The following is a 19,752-nucleotide window of genomic DNA, read 5'->3' on the forward strand; positions in this document are numbered from 1 at the left end:
GTGTGCGTTTCTGTTAATGCAGAATAACCCAGTATGGTACAGAAACGGTATGACAGTATTAAAATGTGAATAGCACTCACCCTTAGTAGTGATTGCACAATAATGACTTAAATGACAAAGTGAAAACAACAATACAAGTATACAGAATAAAAAATATTGCAAGACGCGTATCCAGTATGGAACAAGGCACTAAAGTAAAACTGCAAGACAAAATCAGGGTAAAGGAAGCCTTATGTTTGGGGCAAATCCAACACAACACATCACTTCAGTAACTGATTTGTTCTGATTAAGCATGGTGGTGGCTGCATCATGTTATGGGTATGCTTGATAAAAACGAGATTAAAAAAAGAAACGGGGTGAAACTAGCCACAGGAAAACTCCCAGAGGAAAAACTTGTTTCATACTGCTTCACACCAGACACTGGGAGATGAATTCACCTTTCAGCAGGACAACAACCTACAACACAAAGCCAAATCTACACTGAAGGTGCTTACCATGAAGACTTTGAATGTTCCTGAGTGGCAAGTTACAGTTTTGACTTAAATTTGCTTGAAAATCTACGGCAAAGAACTGAAAATGGCTGAGCTTGAAGAATTTTGAAAAGAGTAATGGGCAACTATCGCACAATCCAGGAGTATAAACCTCTTAGAGAAGAAAAAGACACAGCTGTAATTGCTACCAAAGGTGTTTCTAACTCGATACGAATAAAGGTACATTTGTGTTAGATCATTTTTTCCGTCATCTTAAACATTTTTATTAATTAAAAACCTCTTTCACTTTTACATTACATAATGTTTTGTGTCAATCGTTTACACAATAAAATATAAATAAATCCCGGGGGGGGGGGGATAATACTCGATGTATATGGAATTATATGTGTAGAAATCACTCCTTCTACCAAAAGGTTTAGCATTGTAATGTTCTCATCAGTGGATGGCAAAGAATCTTGTTTCTATCTAAGTGGCAATCTGCAGTTCAAACGATAACCACGCACCACCTTGCCTCTGTTTTGGTGAAGAGCTGAGGGATGAGGCTGGAGAAATGTAACCACTCTCAAATGCAATGGGTATTTACACTGAGTGTACAAAACATGCTCTTTCCATGACATAGACTGACCAGGTGAATCCAGGTGAAAGTTATGGTCCCATTATTGATGTCACCTGTTAAATCCACTTCAATCAGTGTAGATGAAGTGGAGGAGACAGGTTAAATAAGGATTTTTAAGCCTGAAGACAATTGAGACATGAACTGTATGTGTGCCATTTAGAGGGAGAATGGGCTAGACAAATATTTAAGTGCCTTTGAACGAAGTATGGTAGTAGGTGCCAGGTTCACCAGTTTTTCACGCTCAACAGTTTCTTGTGTCTATCAAGAATGGTCCACCAGCTAAAAGGAAATCCAGCCAACTTGACAACTTAACTGTGGGAAGCATTGGAGTTGGGCTACTGTGTTGTGCCACTGCATTGGGCTACTGCGTTGAGCTACTGCATTGGGCTACTGCGTTGGGCTACTGAGTTGGGCCACTGCGTTGGGCCACTGCGTTGGGCTACTGCGTTGGGCTACTGCGTTGGGCTACTGTGTGAACACTTTTGTTGTAGCAATCGCAGGTTGACCCTTTAACTATGACTCCTTGTATATAACATTAGTATGAACATTTTAACAGACAATCATGATACATCCTTCCCTTCTTCAAGTTTCTTTCAAAACTATCCATCTAGTAATAACTGATTACACAGTAGCATTGGGCTACTGTGTTGGGCTACTGAGTTGGGCCACTGCGTTGGGCCACTGCGTTGGGCTACTGCGTTGGGCTACTGAGTTGGGCCACTGCGTTGGGCCACTGCGTTGGGCTACTGCGTTGGGCTACTGTGTTGGGCTACTGCATTGGGCCACTGCATTGGGCCACTGCGTTGGGCCACGTTGGGCCACTGCGTTGGGCTACTGCGTTGGGCTACTGAGTTGGGCCACTGAGTTGGGCCACTGCGTTGGGCCACTGCGTTGGGCTACTGCGTTGGGCTACTGTGTTGGGCTACTGCGTTGGGCCACTGCATTGGGCTACTGTGTTGGGCTACTGCGTTGGGCCACTGCGTTGGGCTAATGCGTTGGGCTACTGCGTTGGGCTACTGTGTTGGGCCACTGCATTGGGCTACTGCGTTGGGCTACTGTGTTGGGCTACTGCAGGCACTGATACAGGGGAAGTGACAGATGTCTTAGTTAAATAGTGTTGTTGTATTGTGACTGACCCTTCTGCCCCCTACAGCGCAGCACGACTCTAACAATCAGCTCTGTCCAAACAAGAAACAACTACCACTGTCACTATCAACACCCCCTACCCGGAACACTGTCACTACCAACACCCCCTACCTGGAACACTGTCACTACCAACACCCCTACCTGGAACACTGTCACTACCAACACCCCCTACCTGGAACACTGTCACTACCAACACCCCCTACCCAGAACACTGTCACAATCAACACCCCTACCCAGAACATTGTCACTATCAACACCCCCTACCCAGAACACTGTCACTACCAACACCCCTACCTGGAACACTGTCACTACCAACACCCCTACCCAGAACACTGTCACTACCAACACCCCTACCTGGAACACTGTCACTACCAACACCCCTACCTGGAACACTGTCACTACCAACACCCCCTACCCGGAACACTGTCACTACCAACACCCCTACCTGGAACACTGTCACTATCAACACCCCCTACCCAGTCCAGACTCCTGTCAGCTAGCTAATGTCCCCTGACAGTGAATTAGAATAGCCACTAAAAAAATTGGGAGAGTGAGTGAGAATGACAGAGAACGAAAGAGAGGGAGAGAGGGAGAAAAGAGAGAGAGAGAGAGAGAGAGAGAGAGAGAGAGAGAGAGAGAGAGAGAGAGAGAGAGAAGAAGAACTCATCTGTGTCACAAGCTACCCCCTCGGGCAATCAAGAGAAAGAGAGAGAGTGAAAGAGATGGAGAGAGGGACGGGAGGGAGAAAAAAAGACAGAGAGAGGGAAGAACTCATCTGTGTCATAAGATACCCCCTCGGGCAATCAAGAGAAAGAGAGAGAATGTAAGAGAGGGAGAGAGGGACGGGAGGGATGAGGAAAGAGAGAGAGAGAGAGGGATGGGAGGGAGGGAGATGGAAAGAGAGAGAGAGAGGGAAGGGAGGGAGAAGGAAAGAGAGAGAGAGAGAGAGACGGGAGGGAGAAGGAAAGAGAGAGAGAGGGACGGGAGGTAGGGAGATGGAAAGTTGAGAGAGAGAGGGATGGGAGGGAGAAGGAAAGAGATAGAGAGACGGGAGGGAGAAGGAAAGAGAGAGAGAGAGAGGGATGGGAGGGAGAAGGAAAGAGAGAGAAAACGCAATCATTAGCAACTGGTGGTCCTTGCTCCAGCAAATGGCAGTTTGAGAGGAGATTTATTCAGAGTCCTGGCTGGAAGTGATTTATTTATTTCAGCAGAGGCTGTGAGATCATTAACCTCCGCTGTGTCTCTGGGGAACAGGCTTCTGTGCCCCCCCCTCCCCCATGTATGCTCACACAAAAAGGCCCCCATGCGACACGCCTGCCTCTATGGCCCAGGCTCGAGGATGGAAGACGGGGGTTATCTGGCTCATTTCCACTGGCAGAACCAGGAGGAACCGGGACAAAGAACTAACGAGAAACAAAGCACATTGGACCAGAGGCCTGGGTGAGGGGGGCTGTCCAAAGAGCCAGAGGAAGACTGGGATCCCTGGTGTGTCTTCTAATGGAAGATGTGGAGGGTCAGAGAAAGACCAAGCTCACTTGTTGATGTGTCTCCATCAGTTTAAATTTATGGCCATCTCCTGATTTAATATGAGCATCAATATGGATCCATTTTTTTTTTTATCACAGAATCATCTATTTATCAAAGCTTTTATTAATCATCAATCGTTGACAATACAATTAAAGAAGCACGCGTATATTTCTAGACATCCTCAGACCGAAGTGTGGTGGTCACCTCTGTGTGGCTTGGAAATAGAGAATTACAGTACAATTCACCTCAAAGGTGTCTCAAAAGCACTGCAACATCCACGTTTGCATCACTAACTAGACTAGATGTAACTAGATGTAACCCAAAATGAGATGACATGATCAGAACTAATAATGCAAAGCATTATTTTTCCAACAACTTACTGTGATTAATCAAATCATATGTTATTTGTCACATGTTTGGTAAACAACAGGTGTAGACTAACAGTGAAATGCTGACTTACGGTCCCTTCACAATACAGAGAGAAACATCTAGAAAAAGAATAACATGAGGAATAAATCCACAATGAGGGTGGGTACAGGGTGTCTGAGATGATAGTATTGATTTTATCCATGACCAGCCTTTCAAAGCACTTCATGGCTACAGATGTGAGTGCTACGGGGTGGTAATCATTTAGGCAGGTTACCTTCTCTTCTTTGGGCACAGGGACTATGGTGGTCTGCTTGAAACATGTTGTTATTACAGACTGGGTCAGGGAGAGGTTGAAAATGTCAGTGAAGACACATGCTCTGAGTACGTGCCCTGGTACTCCATCTGTGTGAATGTTAACCTGTTTAAAGGTCTTACTCACATCATCTCGAAGAGAGCATAGAAGGCATTTCGCTCGTCTGGTAGGCTCACGTCACTGGGCAATGTTTTCTGTGTGTGGTGTAAATGTTATCTGTGTGTGTGGTGTAAATGTGTTCTGTGTGTGGTGTAAATGTTATCTGTGTGTGGTGTAAATGTTATCTGTGTGTGGTGTAAATGTTATCTGTGTGTGTAGTGTAAATGTTATCTGTGTGTGTGGTGTAAATGTTTTCTGTGTGTGGTGTAAATGTTATCTGTGTGTGGTGTAAATGTTTCTGTGTGTGTGTACATTTTTTCTGTGTAAAATGTTATCTGTGTGTGTGTAAATGTTATCTGTGTGTGTAGTGTAAATGTTATCTGTGTGTGTGGTGTAAATGTTTTCTGTGTGTGTGGTGTAAATGTTATCTGTGTGTGTGGTGTAAATGTTATCTGTGTGTGTGTGTGTAAATGTGTTCTGTGTGTGGTGTAAATGTTATCTGTGTGTGGTGTAAATGTGTTCTGTGTGTGGTGTAAATGTTATCTCTGTGTGGTGTAAATGTGTTCTGTGTGTGGTGTAAATGTGTTCTGTGTGTGGTGTAAATGTTATCTGTGTGTGTGTGTAAATGTGTTCTGTGTGTGGTGTAAATGTTATCTCTGTGTGGTGTAAATGTGTTCTGTGTGTGGTGTAAATGTGTTCTGTGTGTGGTGTAAATGTTATCTGTGTGTGGTGTAAATGTTATCTGTGTGTGGTGTAAATGTTATCTGTGTGTGTGGTGTAAATGTTATCTCTTTGTGTGGTGTAAATGTTATCTGTGTGTGTGGTGTAAAATGTTATCTCTTTGTGTGGTGTAAATGTTATCTGTGTGTGTGGTGTAAAATGTTATCTCTTTGTGTGGTGTAAAATGTTATCTGTGTGTGTGGTGTAAAATGTTTTCTGTGTGTGGTGTAAATGTGATCTAGAATTTTGTCACCTCTGTTTGCAAACGGTGGCATGCAGTTTAAAATGAAGTAAAACCAAATTTCATTTTCCCTGCGTTAAAATCACCGGCCACTAGGAACGCTGCCTCTGCATGTGCATTTTCTGGTTTGCTTATGACCCTACACAGCTCGTTGAGAGCTGCCTTAGTGCCAGCATCAGTTTGAGGCGGTAAATGGACAGCTCCGGAAAATATAGATGAAAAGTCTCTTGGTCTGCAGCTTATCATGAGGTATTCTAACTCAGGTGAGCAAAAACTTCAAGACACACCCCTCCTCCCCTCATCTTATGTTTGCCTTAGGCCTGCCGAACGTCCTTGACGATGCATGGAAAAGCCAGCAAGATGAACTGTATATTATCTATGTCCTTGTTCCGCCACCCCTCTTACCCGAGGATGCTGACCAGTCTTGATGATGCATGGAAAAGCCAGCAAGATGGACTGTATATTATCTATGTCCTTGTTCCGCCACCCCTCTTACCCGAGGATGCTGACCGGTCTTGACATGGAAAAGCCAGCAAGATGAACTGTATATTATCTATGTCCTTGTTCCGCCACCCCTCTTACCCGAGGATGCTGACCGGTCTTGATGATGCATGGAAAAGCCAACAAGATCAACTGTATATTATCTATGTCCTTGTTCCGCCACGACTCCATGAAACATAGAATATTACTGTTCTTCAGGTCCCGTTGATAGAATCGTCTCGAACAGAGCTCCTCCAGTTTGTTCTCTAGTGGTGACCGTACATTCGTTAACAGAGTGGAGGGTAGAGGCAGTTTATTTGCTCGCCAACATAGTCTTGCCGGGGTTCTGGCTCGTCTGTCTCTTTTGCGCCGTAATTTCCTACATTTTGAGTCCTGGGGATTACGGCCTGGTCCGTAATCCCCGTACGTCCAGAGTCATCCAAATCAAGGTTAGTTATAGCTGTTCTGATCTCCAGAACCTGTTTTCGGTCATAGGAAATAATGGTGGAGACATTATGTACAAAAAAAAGTTAAAGATTGAAAAAATATATGTAAAAAAAATAGCAGAATTGGTCAGGAGACTCTAAAACGGTTGCTATGACTGCAGCGCCATCTTTTAATGTTAATGTGATAGATGTTGGGAGTATAAGGTCCCAAGGTTTTCTGTAGTGTCTGCCTCTGTGGGTCTCTGTGGGTCTCTGTGAGTCTCCAGGTAGGATCTTAGTCCAACATGTCAATAGGTTGTTGAATCATATGCACCAGTATATCCATGTCCATCTAAATTAGAAAATATTGAGGAGATCCGGACGAAACTCCGAACGGATTTCATTTACATACACTCAAGTGGCAGGAGGAGAAATTACAACGCTGAAGGAAACGACAGCATTCATCTGAAATTAATCAGGACATGAACTTAACTGGGGGGCACTTGCAGCCTCATCTGTGCCTTTAAAAAGATATATATGTAATTGAACACTTATGGCAATCTCATAGCTGCGGCAAAGAGCATCTGCATCAACCTACGGCACCTGGAGTGGGGTAGCAGTGGACAGAATCATTTAATTATTTAATCACTCTCCCATCTCCAATGCTGTGATCTTTTAATTTCATTTGATTTCAGAATTGCTCTAATATACGTTTATATGCCTATATCGGGGGCTGTGGGTTGTGCGTTAAGGGAGAGAGAGAGGGATGAAAGGTTAAAAGGAGGGAGGGAGGGAGGGAGAGATGGAGGGAGGGATGGAGGGAGAGATGGAGGGAGTGAGGGAGAGGTGGAGGGATGTAGGGAGGGATAGAGGGATGAAGGAGGGATGGAGATGTGGAGGGAGATAGAGGTGGAGGGATGTAGGGAGGGATGGATGGAGGGAGAGATGGAGGGAGGGAGAGATGGAGGGAGGGAGAGAGGGAATATGGATGGAGGGAGGGATGGAGAGGTGGAGGGAGGGAGGTAGAGGTGGAGGGATGTAGGGAGGGATAGAGGGAATAGGGATGAAGGAGGGATGGAGATGTGGAGGGAGATAGAGGTGGAGGGATGTAGGGAGGGATGGATGGAGGGAGAGATGGAGGGAGAGAGGGAATATGGATGGAGGAAGGGATAGAGAGGTGGAGGGAGGGAGGTAGATGTGGAGGGATGGAGGGAGCGGTGGAGGGAGAGATGGAGGGAGAGAGGGAATATGGATGGAGGAAGGGATAGAGAGGTGGAGGGAGGGAGGTAGATGTGGAGGGATGGAGGGAGGGATGGAGGGAGAGATGGAGGGAGGGAGAGGTGGAGGGAGAGATGGAGGGAGATAGAGGTGGAGGGAGGGATGGATGGAGGGAGAGATGGAGGGAGGGAGGGAGAGGTGGATGGAGAGATGGAGGGAGAGAGGGAATATGGATGGAGGAAGGGATAGAGAGGTGGAGGGAGGGAGGTAGATGTGGAGGGATGGAGGGAGAGATGGAGGGAGAGGTGGAGGGAGGGAGGGAGAGGTGGAGGGAGGGATGGAGGGAGAGAGGGAATATGGATGGAGGAAGGGATGGAGAGGTGGAGGGAGGGAGGTAGATGTGGAGGGATGGAGGGAGAGATGGAGGGAGAGGTGGAGGGATGGAGGGAGAGATGGAGGGAGAGGTGGAGGGAGGGATAGAGGGATAGGTGGGATTGTCATTTTGCTGGCGATTATTCTGCACCAATCTTATCAAGCAAACACTTGAGAGCTCCACAAATCAGGGTTTTATTGGGCGACATAAAGATGAGTATCCAATTGGAGATGAAGAGTTCAAATACAGAGGACATTTTTACAGTGGCATAATTTCCTACCCGTCTGGTTAAATGTTAGGATTTTAAAGTTATATCGCAATAAAAATGTATGCTTTAACTAAATATAAAACGTTCTACGACCGTGCTGATCAGGTGCTGATACAGTAAAAATATAAGGCCTGTCGGTAATTAATCACCTTTTGTCCCTGAATTTGACCAACAGGAACCACGTTATTCACCTGAAGCATAACATGATCAGTTCGATCAAACTTTTATGTAAAATAATAAGAAATAAATCTTTGTACCATGTCTAAAGGAATACAAATTCAGTCGCTAGCTAAAGTCTTGCACAGTATTCACATTTTGATGCCTTACAATTAAATCTAATAAGGGATTCTACAGGAAAACCCACCTCAGTTTTAAACCTAACCTACTGGTATCCCATGTATATAGCCAAGTTATCGTTACTCATTGTGTATTTATTGTATACAGCCAAGTTATCGTTACTTATTGTGTATTTATTGTATATAGCCAAGTTATCGTTACTTATTGTGTATTTATTGTATATAGCCAAGTTATCGTTACTCATTGTGTATTTATTGTATATAGCCAAGTTATCGTTACTCATTGTATATTTATTATATATAGTAAGTTATCGTTACGTATTGTGTATTTATTGTATATAGCCAAGTTATCGTTACTCATTGTGTATTTATTGTATATAGCCAAGTTATCGTTACTCATTGTGTATTTATTGTATACAGCCAAGTTATCGTTACTTATTGTGTATTTATTGTATATAGCCAAGTTATCGTTACTTATTGTGTATTTATTGTATATAGCCAAGTTATCGTTACTCATTGTGTATTTATTGTATATAGCCAAGTTATCGTTACTTATTGTGTATTTATTGTATATAGCCAAGTTATCGTTACTCATTGTGTATTTATTGTATATAGCCAAGTTATCATTACTCATTGTGTATTTATTGTATATAGCCAAGTTATCGTTACTTATTGTGTATTTCTTGTATATAGCCAAGTTATCGTTACTTATTGTGTATTTATTGTATATAGCCAAGTTATCGTTACTCATTGTGTATTTATTGTATATAGCCAAGTTATCATTACTCATTGTGTATTTATTGTATATAGCCAAGTTATCGTTACTTATTGTGTATTTCTTGTATATAGCCAAGTTATCGTTACTTATTGTGTATTTATTCCTCCTGTTATTATTTTTCTACTATTTCAATTTTTTCTCTCTCTGCATTGTTGGGAAGGGCCTATAAGTAAGCATTTCACTGTTAGTCTACACCTGTTGTTTACCAAGCATTTCACTGTTAGTCCACACCTGTTGTTTACCAAACATTTCACTGTTAGTCTACACCTGTTGTTTACCAAACATTTCACTGTTAGTCTACACCTGTTGTTTACCAAACATTTCACTGTTAGTCCACACCTGTTGTTTACCATTTCCCTGTTAGTCTACACCTGTTGTTTAAACATTTCACTGTTAGTCCACACCTGTTGTTTACCAAACATTTCACTGTTAGTCTACACCTGTTGTTTACCAAACATTTCACTGTTAGTCTACACCTGTTGTTTACCAAACATTTCACTGTTAGTCCACACCTGTTGTTTACCAAACATTTCACTGTTAGTCCACACCTGTTGTTTACCAAGCATTTCACTGTTAGTCCACACCTGTTGTTTATGAATATTGAATATTGCTGGCCATCAATGATTAAAAATTTACTGAGCTGGAACAATTATGATGAAAACAAAATACAAAAGTTGACTTAGTAGTTGTGAAAAGTTAGTCAAATATGATTCAAAATGATTTAGAGCTGTAATGGCTGCCAAAGGGGCATCCACCATGTATGAACTTTGGGCCGTGAAGACGTATGCAATCAGGACATCTTCGTTTTGTTTTTATTTTGTATTCAATTTCTCTCACTTGTATTTTTAAGGCAGCAAAATGTGAACACTATGCAAGTGGTGTGTAGACTTTCACTAGGTGCTCACTGTACATTAAGTGATATCTGTCACGGTGTGTACTGAGTACTGACAGTCACTGTACATTAAGTGATATCTGTCACGGTGTGTACTGAGTACTGACAGTCACTGTACATTAAGTGATATCTGTCACGGTGTGTACTGAGTACTGACAGTCACTGTACATTAAATGATATCTGTCACGGTGTGTACTGAGTACTGACAGTCACTGTACATTAAATGATATCTGTCACGGTGTGTACTGAGTACTGACAGTCACTGTACATTAAATATCTGTCACGGTGTGTACTGAGTACTGACAGTCACTGTACATTAAGTGATATCTGTCACAGTGTGTACTGAGTACTGACAGTCACTGTACATTAAATGATATCTGTCACGGTGTGTACTGAGTACTGACAGTCACTGTACATTAAGTGATATCTGTCACGGTGTGTACTGAGTACTGACAGTCACTGTACATTAAATGATATCTGTCACGGTGTGTACTGAGTACTGACAGTCACTGTACATTAAGTGATATCTGTCACGGTGTGTACTGAGTACTGACAGTCACTGTACATTAAGTGATTTCTGTCACGGTGTGTTCTGACTACTGACAGTAGGTTAGCTGATTTTGAGGCTTAGATCTTAAAAAGTTGTACATTTTCAGTATCTGACGTTTATCACAAAACCAATCTAATGTTTATTCTGTGAGGTTGCAGTACTTCCCAGGCTCCAGTCAGTCATCTCTATAAAAGAGAGAAAATGTACACAAATATAGAGAAACAATAAAAAGCAGCAGCAATGGAGGCAGAAATCAATTAATCCCCACAACAACATTTCCTAATTTAATAAATTAAGTGGGGAAAATATGCAGAATAAGATAGGGGAGGCGAGAATAATTTTGGCAGGGTTAAAAACAATGTGGCGTGGAGAGAGAGAGAGGGGTAAGGGTGGTGGGGTGCAGAGACAGAAGGGTAGGGGTGGTGGTGGTGGTGGAGAGAGAGAGAGAGGGGTAAGGGTGGTGGGGTGCAGAGACAGAAGGGTAGGGGTGGTGGTGGTGGTGGTGGGGTGGTTCAGGGATAAACAAATAAACCTTGACAAGGGCAACAGAGGAGAGGGAGAAAGAGAGAGAGGGGGGCAGGGAGAAGCCCTGTCCTGTTCTGTTAGAGACTGTTATGTTAGAGAAAAGGGGGCTTGCCTTGCCAAGAGACGGCCCTGAACTGCGGCAGCGTGGCGGGAGCAGCCTGGCTGCACGGAGCAGAGAGCAGGCTGCCAGCACCGGCTGATTTATCAGGGGGACGAACGCCAGCCGCCACCTCGCTCTCCCCAGCGCCCTCCCTTTATAAAGAGCCTCCCTGACGGCTACGATAGTGCAATCAGGGCCACGGCAGAGCCAAGGCAATTTCTCCTTCACTCTCTGATAACCCCACGCCTTATTGAAAGCCAATAGCAATGGCAGCAACAACAACTCAATTGGAAAGAGTTGGTGTGTTTTGAAGGGGAGGGGGTAGAAAAGGTTACGCCCTGACACAATGAGGGGAGGAGAGGGATGTATGTCTCAGATGGCGTGAAAGGTCCCTTTGTCCTCCAACAGGTGGCGTCATTCCATGTAGCGGGTCTTTCAACCAACCTGTCCATTCCTGTACGACCACACTGGTCTTTCAACCAACCTGTCTTGAAGACTGTGACTCGTCTTTGAAAAATAAACAGGAGTGATTCCTGTTGATTCCCCACCCCCCCAAAAAAAAAATCTGGGACATCATTTTTGGAATTCCTGTGCACAATACCTGCAATAAAACAAAATCTTACTCACATTTTCACAGATTTCTTCTAATTGTAAAATACAAGAACATCTCATGAATTTCAGAGCAGAGACTCTTCCTCTTCTTGAAACGAAGGCAGCACTTCCGGAACCTTACACTTCTGTTCCAGGTTTGTTAAAGCTTACCATTCGCAGCTGGCTAGTATTTCTTATCATAAGTTTTAAATGGACAAAAGGCCTACAATTCAATTAAAATACATACAATGGACTTAGTTATAAAAGTTTCTTGAGAGATTCTAAGAATAAGGAGGAACCCTGAGGCTCGTTGAGATTTTCAATTATTACTAATTTTAAACAAATTTTAAAAATTGGAAGAATATAATGTGTACTTCCAAAATAATAATGTTAGATAATGATAATCCAATCTTTTGAACATGTATTTTCTGGTTTATGTCAATTTAAACTGTTTGTGGAATGCTTTCAGTCTAACACAACATGGTCAAGTCGATGATATGATCTTTCAGAGGAGAACATACAGTAGGAGCAGACTGGAGCTCTATCACTTCCTACTCTGCAGGAATTGGATTTTTACAGTAGTGGTGAATCTCTAATCTTTGACAATCTTGCTCTCCTATTGTGCACCTATGAGCTCTGGGGAAAAAAAGGCTTCCAGACGGTTTGACTTTGCGACTGATTTTTTCATTTATTTTAGCCTTTAGAATCTTTGGCCACTTGTGGTTCACAATATTGACCCCTTGCTAGTAAGGCTGGGACAATGGTGGTATTGACCCCTTGCTGGTAATGCTGGGAGAATGGTGGTATTGACCCCTTGCTGGTAATGCCGGGGGAATGGTGGTATTGACCCCTTGCTAGTAAGGCTGGGAGAATGGTGGTATTGACCCGTTGCTGGTAATGCTGGGAGAATGGTGGTATTGACCCCTTGCTGGTAATGCTGGGAGAATGGTGGTATTGACCCCTTGCTGGTAATGCCGGGAGAATGGTGGTATTGACCCATTGCTGATAATGGTGGGATAATGGTGATATTTAACCCTTGCTGGGAGAATGGTGGTATTGACCCTTTGCTGGTAATGCCGAGAGAATGGTGGTATTGACCCCTTGCTGGTAATGCTGGGAGAACTGTGGTATTGACCTTTTACTGGTAATGCCAGAAGAATGGTGATATTGACCCCTTGCTGATAATGCCAGAAGAATGGTGATATTGACCCCTTGCTGATAATGCCAGAGGAATGGTGGTATTGACCCTAGCTGGTAATGCAGAGAGAATGGTGCAATATTTTATTTTTCTATACATGGCAGCTCTAAGATTAATTGCATATATAAAAGCACATAAACTACAAAAAAAAATACAAAACAATAACATTATAACACCGGATGTAAGTTAGGGAGTGGAAGGATGAAAGATGAATTGAAGAAGATATGATGGCATAGAGATGGAACTTCAGTCATGGACGTCACGGAGGACGGAGCCAGTCCGAGTCAGTGAGACAGTCTCAGCAGTGCACCTCGATATCCTGTCCTCAGGGCTTTGTAGCTTGATGGTTAGCTAACTAGCTAGCTAGCTACTCCTCCTCTCCACTAACTCTGTGTAGCAGCCACTTGGGTGATGCTAACGTTACTGCTGCCAACAGGGGCGCTAAAAGCTCACCACACATAATTAAAAGTCAAGAGTATCGTCACTAGTATCAGTATCTCCAATATGCATTTCACTACTTCAGGCTTCTCATCAAGCCGGTGTTGAGGGATTCAAATCCAAACAGTCCAAACGGCTAGCTAGCTAAGCCAAACAACACAACATAAGTCTTCAATATTGGTCATGATTACCAATTCCAACAAATTCAAAGGCGCAAATAGCTGACGGAAAAATGTAGATACTAAAAAAAAAAAAACTTTTTTTTTTAAATTACAAAAATGTAATACAGTGGTTGCTCAATTAAAAATGTTGAGATTATGCTGCGGTACTTAGATGTAATTTGTGGTTTAGTACGGTACCCTGCGTCACCACTGCATTGCTCCAGACCACCACAAGGGGGAGTTAGAGTACTGATTATGCTTTTGGGTCGCAAGGCGCTACTGTGTCTCTAACTGACAATTTATGGGTGACATAAACCTACATAGAAACTGATAATCGTGTACAACTTCAAAATTTTATTTCAATGAACTGAATGATGAGCATGAAAAAGGTGATTGAATTTAGAACAAAGTGTAAGAATTGCTATTCCTCTGTCCTGCACATGCACACCCTGAAAAATACACTTATTTTGGGGGGTTTCTACTCGTCCGTATTACTGACTAAAACTGTTGTTACACTAAGGTTTTTATTCTAAGAGAAACTAAAATGTTAAATGATCTTCCATGATATTCTTAAGATATATGTGTTGACTGAATATAAGCAAGTGATGTCTGCTAAAATAATCAAGTTGATGGCACAAGTCATATAGCCTCGGCACCTACATGAAGCTGAGTGATTCATTCATTCATGGCTTTGGATCAAAATAAATAAGTACCAACATTCTTTCTGATAGTCTTTCATAAAGAAATGTTTTGGTTATCCTGACCTGGACACCATTTATTTTAATAGCCCGTTATGGGCTATTAGCAGGACAATAGACTCTTGCCAACACTTCTCTGCATTTTGATACTTTGTGCAAGGCAATTGATCAGCATTAAAAAACTTTGTGGATGGGGCCTCCCGAGTGGTTTAAGACACCGCTGCGATGCTACAGATGCTGGTTCGATGCCCATGTGGTGACATACAATTGGCCCAGCGTCGTCCGGTTTAGGAAAGGGTTTGGCCAGCCGGGATGTCCTTATCCAAAAAATAGGCACGGTGGGCTTTGAGGTTTCTCAGAAATAAATAAATATTTTGGCCTTCAGATTACAATCGCTGACTTTCGCATAGTTCCACAGATTATCAACTGGGATGGATCATGAGGCAAATGAGGCTCCTTCATCAACATCTTTATGCTTTCGTTAATAAAATGATAATATAAATACTCTCGACAGCTTTGATCCATGCCTGAGCCTGCAGGACGCACATTTCTTTCAGACGAATCATTGGGTCGTAACAACAGAACAGTACAAAACAAGAGAACCCCAAAAAATATATATACAGTATATATATAAACTCAGCAAAAAAAGAAACGTCCCTTTTTCAGGACCCTGTCTTTCAAAGATGATTCGTACAAATCCAAATAACTTCACAGATCTTCTTTGTAGAGGGTTTAAAAACTGTTTCCCATTGTCACACCCTGACCATAGTTTACTTTGTATATTTCTATGCATGTTGGTCAGGGTGTGAGCTGAGTGGGCATTCTATGTTTCATGTCTAGTTTGTCTATTTCTATGTCTGGCCTGATATGGTTCTCAATCAGAGGCAGGTGTTAGTCATTGTCTCTGATTGGGAACCATATTTAGGTAGCCTGGGTTTCACTGTGTGTTTGTGGGTGATTGTTCCTGTCTCTGTGTTTGCACCAGATAGGACTGTTTCGGTTTTCGTTACGTTCATTTACGTTCTTTGTTTTGTAGTGTTTGTATTGATTCGTGTTTTTACATTTGTTTATTAAACATGGATCGCAATCTACACGCCGCATTTTGGTCCAACTCTCCTTCACCACAAGAGAACCGTTACACCCATGCTTGTTCAATGAACCATAAACAATTAATGAACATGCACCTGTGGAACTGTCGTTAAGACAATAACAGCTTACAGAAGGTAGTCAATTAAGGTCACAGCTATGAAAACTTAGGACACTAAAGAGGACTTTCTACTGACTCTGAAAAAGACCAAAAGAAAGATGCCCAGGGTCCCTGCTCATCTGTGTGAACGTGCCTTAGGCATGCTGCAAGGAGGCATGAGGACTGCAGACGTGGCTAGGGCAATAAATTGAAATGGCCGTACTGTGAGACACCTAAGACGGTGCAACAGGGAGACAGGATGGACAGCTGTTCATCCTCGAAGTGGCAGACCGTGTGTGACAACACCTGCACAGGATCGGTACATCCGAACATCACACCTGCGGGACAGGTACAGGACGGCAACAACAACTGTCCGAGTTACACCAGGAACGCACAATCCATCCATCATTGCTCAGACTGTCCGCAATAGGTTGAGAGAGGCTGGACTGAGGGCTTGTAGGCCTGTTGCAAGGCAGATCCTCACCAGACATCACTGGCAACAACGTCGCCTATGGGCACAAACCCACCGTCGCTGGACCAAACTGGGCTGGCAAAAAGTGCTCTTCACTGACGAGTTACGGTTTTGTCTCACCAGGGATGATGGTCTAATTCGCGTTAATCGACAAAGGAATGAGCATTACACCAAGGCCTATACTCTGGAATGGGATCGATTTGGAGGTGGAGGGTCCGTCATGGTCTGGGGCGGTGTGTCACAGCATCATCGGACTGAGCTTGTTGTCATTGCAGGCAATCTCACCACTGTGAGTTACAGAGAAGACATCCTCCTCCCTCATGTGGTACCCTTCCTGCAGGCTCATCCTGACCCTCCAGCATGACAATGCCACCAGCCATACTGCTCGTTCTGTGCGTGATTTCCTGGAAGACAGGAATGTCAGTGTACTGCCATGGCCAGTGAAGAGCTCAGATCTCAATCACATTGAGCACGTCTGGGACCTGTTGGATCGGAGGGTGAGGGCTAGGGCCATTCCCCCTAGAAATGTCCGTGAACTTGCAGGTGCCTTGGTGGAAGAGTGGGGTAACATCTCACAGAACTGGCAAATCTGGTGCAGTCCATGAGGAGGAGATGCACTGCAGTACTTAATGCAGCTGGTGGCCACACCAGATACTGACTGTAACTTTTGATTTTGACCCCTCTTTTGTTCAGGGACACATTATTCCATTTCTGTTAGTCACATGTCTGTGGAACTTGTTCAGTTTATGTCTCCGTTGTTGAATCTTGTTATGTTCATACAAATATTTACACATGTTAAGTTTGCTGAAAATAAACACAGTTGACAGTGAGAGGACGTTTCTTTTTTTGCTGAGTTTAAGTTCTTACAAAAAAAGGTTTTAAATTATCTAGTACAGCCAATAGTGAAAACTATTAAAAGCACTATCTAGCATTAATGGCAACAATGGCTGAATTCAGTGTATAATAGAGAACTGCATAGAATGGCTGATTTGCACATATTTGTAAAAGCCTACCTGTGATTTGGCTGGAGGAATGGGATGGGGCTGTCTTGGGAAGAAGGTGAGGATCAATGTGCAGCGTGGTTTGTGTTCATTTAAAAAAAATGTAATCTGAACACTGAATAACAAAACAACAAAGAAAACAACCGAAACAGTCTGCCAGTCTGTCCTGAGCTGCCAGAGCCGCCAGTCTGTCCTGAGCTGCCAGAGCCACCAGCCTGTCCTGAGCTGCCAGAGCCGCCAGCCTGTCCTGAGCTGCCAGAGCCGCCAGCCTGTCCTGAGCTGCCAGAGCCGCCAGTCTGTCCTGAGCTGCCAGAGCCGCCAGTCTGTCCTGAGCTGCCAGAGCCGCCAGTCTGTCAGTAGCTGCCAGAGCCGCCAGTCAGCCAGTAGCTGCCAGAGCCGTCAGTCAGCCAGTAGCTGCCAGAGCCGACAGTCAGCCAGGAGCTGCCAGAGCCGTCAGTCAATCAGGAGCTGCCAGAGCCGTCAGTCAGCCAGGAGCTGCCAGAATCGTCCTTCACTCCGGTGCTGCCGGAATCTCCCGTCCATCCGGTGCTGCCGGAATCTCCCGTCCGTCCGGTGCTGCCGGAATCTCACGTCCATTCTGGACCCGTGGCTTGGGTCTCCAGTCCGAGGTCGGCGGCGAGGGGCGCCGCGTTAAAGAGGCCATGGAGGCGGGTAGAGAGGCGGAGAAGGACTATGGTGGAGTGGGGTCCACGTCCCGCACCAGAGCCGCCACCGCGGACAGACACCCACCCAGACCCTCCCCTATAGGTTTAGGTTTTGCAGCCGGAGTCCGCACCTTTGGGGGGGGGTACTGTCACATTCTGACCTTAGCTCCTTTGTTTTGTCTTTTGTTTTAGTATGGTCAGGGCATGAGCTGGGTGGGTTGTCTATGTTAGTTTTTCTATGATTTTCTATTTCTTTGTTTGGCCTGGTATGGTTCTCAATCAGAGGCAGCTGTCAATCGTTGTCCCTGATTGAGAACCATATTTAGGTAGCCCGTTTTCGATTATGTTTTGTAGGTGGTTGTTTTCAGTCTCTGTGTGTCTACACCAGACAGAACTGTTCCGGTTGTTTTCAGTCTCTGTGTGTCTACACCAGACAGAACTGTTCTGGTTGTTTTCAGTCTCTGTGTGTCTACACCAGACAGAACTGTTCCGGTTGTTTTCAGTCTCTGTGTGTCTACACCAGACAGAACTGTTCCGGTTGTTTTCAGTCTCTGTTGTGTCTACACCAGACAGAACTGTTCCGGTTGTTTTCAGTCTCTGTTGTGTCTACACCAGACAGAACTGTTCCGGTTGTTTTCAGTCTCTGTTGTGTCTACACCAGACAGAACTGTTCCGGTTGTTTTCAGTCTCTGTTGTGTCTACACCAGACAGAACTGTTCCGGTTGTTTTCAGTCTCTGTTGTGTCTACACCAGACATAACTGTTCGGTTGTTTTCAGTCTCTGTGTGTCTACACCAGACAGAACTGTTCCGGTTGTTTTCAGTCTCTGTTGTGTCTACACCAGACAGAACTGTTCCGGTTGTTTTCAGTCTCTGTGTGTCTACACCAGACATAACTGTTCCGGTTGTTTTCAGTCTCTGTTGTGTCTACACCAGACAGAACTGTTCTGGTTGTTTTCAGTCTCTGTGTGTCTACACCAGACATAACTGTTCCGGTTGTTTTCAGTCTCTGTTGTGTCTACACCAGACAGAACTGTTCCGGTTGTTTTCAGTCTCTGTGTGTGTCTACACCAGACAGAACTGTTCGGTTGTTTTCAGTCTCTGTGTGTGTCTACACCAGACAGAACTGTTCCGGTTGTTTTCAGTCTCTGTTGTGTCTACACCAGACAGAACTGTTCCGGTTGTTTTCAGTCTCTGTTGTGTCTACACCAGACATAACTGTTCCGGTTGTTTTCAGTCTCTGTTGTGTCTACACCAGACATAACTGTTCCGGTTGTTTTCAGTCTCTGTTGTGTCTACACCAGACAGAACTGTTCCGGTTGTTTTCAGTCTCTGTGTGTCTACACCAGACAGAACTGTTCCGGTTGTTTTCAGTCTCTGTGTGTCTACACCAGACAGAACTGTTCCGGTTGTTTTCAGTCTCTGTGTGTCTACACCAGACAGAACTGTTCGGTTGTTTTCAGTCTCTGTGTGTCTACACCAGACAGAACTGTTCCGGTTGTTTTCAGTCTCTGTTGTGTCTACACCAGACAGAACTGTTCGGTTGTTTTCAGTCTCTGTTGTGTCTACACCAGACAGAACTGTTCCGGTTGTTTTCAGTCTCTGTGTGTGTCTACACCAGACATAACTGTTCGGTTGTTTTCAGTCTCTGTTGTGTCTACACCAGACAGAACTGTTCCGGTTGTTTTCAGTCTCTGTTGTGTCTACACCAGACAGAACTGTTCCGGTTGTTTTCAGTCTCTGTTGTGTCTACACCAGACAGAACTGTTCCGGTTGTTTTCAGTCTCTGTTGTGTCTACACCAGACAGAACTGTTCCGGTTGTTTTCAGTCTCTGTTGTGTCTACACCAGACAGAACTGTTCCGGTTGTTTTCAGTCTCTGTTGTGTCTACACCAGACATAACTGTTCGGTTGTTTT

Source organism: Oncorhynchus tshawytscha, linkage group LG05 (assembly GCF_018296145.1).
Source record: "Oncorhynchus tshawytscha isolate Ot180627B linkage group LG05, Otsh_v2.0, whole genome shotgun sequence".
Taxonomy (NCBI): Eukaryota; Metazoa; Chordata; class Actinopteri; order Salmoniformes; family Salmonidae; genus Oncorhynchus; species Oncorhynchus tshawytscha.